Below are 1,874 nucleotides of genomic sequence, written 5' to 3'. Positions count from 1 at the left end.
AAAAGAGGAAAGACCAATTATTATTCGTATGTCAACACACCACCCCAAGGAATGATTTCGAATGGACTTCGTCGAATGGCAATCGTCCTCGAGATCAGTCGATCGGCGACACGCGAATGACAGCAAAGTTACGGTGACAATCGAGCAAAGAATGCCGGTTAAAGCAGCAAGGAAAATAAATTAAATCAGTACAACCATCGTAAATAGTGATTAACACGTTGAGTGCCACATTGTTACTCTGTTCGGCGTTACTGATTGAATCTCGTTAAGATAACACAAGCCCGCATTATTTACGTCAATTAATCATAATTCCAGCGTACTAAAAAATACTTGAGTTTACTGCTAAAATGATTAAGACGCTATTGTCGTAAACACTATCTATAATTAATAAGAATATAATAATATTGAGAGGAAAGGTTTTGGTATTTGTGACTATAATTGCATCATAAAATGTTATGGATTACGTTTACACGATCACCCTAAATCGGGTTTAATAACACTCGTAGTTGAGAACTAATCATTGTTAGAAGTTCTATTTTCACTGTCATAATGTTAGTAATAATAATTACATGATAAAAGTTATGCGTTTCGCGGCTTTCCTCCGTGTCCAGATCCATTCTTGAAATAATTATACATTTATAGTTTTATATGCTGAAAAGAAATACATATGGTCGTGTTCGAAAATTACTGTAATTTTATGTTGTTTGTAAGTTTATGTTATTTTGATTAGAACTCTTAATATAACAATAACTACTTTATCATGCAATTGTAGTCACAAGAACCAAAAACTTTCCTCCCCGTAAATAAGAATGTTTATCTTCAATTAGAATATACTCTAAAAATGTATTATCTAAAGCTTTTAAAGTGAATTGTCACTCTGAAGAGACTTTTTTCAGAACTGGTTCAATTTCCTCACTTTTTTAAAGTAAGATTCCATTCTATAGAATTTAGAAAATAAACTTGAGATAAACTTGAATAAAATTGTCAATAATAGATTATTACTCATAATGGAGTCGCATGCGTGTAATCTTTGATCGTTCATTATCTTTGAAATGTATACCTTTCATTTTCTTCATCACGAGTCGTAATGTAACGGTAAGTAACAAATATCTAGACATTAAACGTTCTTCCGATAAGATATCTCGCCGATTAAAGCGAAGACATTTGTGCGCATATAGGATATTCAATTACTGTCATGTATTTTATATTTATATATATATAACGCACTTAAGTGTCTCCGCATTATATAGAGTATAATCGGTGATGCGCGATATCTTTGCACGCAAAATTAGCAAATCGTCAGCTGGCACTCTGCGTGTTAATTCGCGAGAATTACGGGACGGGGAAACGGAGACTAGGTTCGCGCAAATAAGCCAGCTTGCGAAAAATGAAGCGTGGCATCTACTTAACGAGTTATCGGCAGTGGTAGCGATGTGACCGGTCTCAACAAATCGCTGCTGAAATAATACATATACGATCGTTGAAATCGGTCGATTTTCCCGATCAATTTTCGGGACACGTGCGACGGATCGTGATTATCTTTCTCCAGGTTTCGGACGTCGCAATTGACGCTATCGTTTTTATCTTTTTGATGAGATCAGCATTTTCGCGAACGCACACGTCGCAACACGATATTCTTTCGATATCCGCTGTAATTCGTTCCGTTATGGTCGGATTGAAAATCTGCGAGATAATAAAAAAATCTACGAGAAATAAAAAAATTATACTACCGTACGCTAAAATACGAGTACGAAATAATCGGGTGACATTTTCGCGAATTAAGATCGATGGAGGAGAGAGGATAAAAGAAGCCAAGCTCGAAACCTAACTAGTGTCGCAACACGTCACAAAGATCATCCTGCGTTTTCCATCAT

This window comes from Trachymyrmex septentrionalis, unplaced genomic scaffold, assembly GCF_001594115.1.
Source record: "Trachymyrmex septentrionalis isolate Tsep2-gDNA-1 unplaced genomic scaffold, Tsep1.0 scaffold52, whole genome shotgun sequence".
NCBI classification, from domain to species: Eukaryota; Metazoa; Arthropoda; class Insecta; order Hymenoptera; family Formicidae; genus Trachymyrmex; species Trachymyrmex septentrionalis.
Note: the sequence above shows the minus strand (reverse complement) of the source record.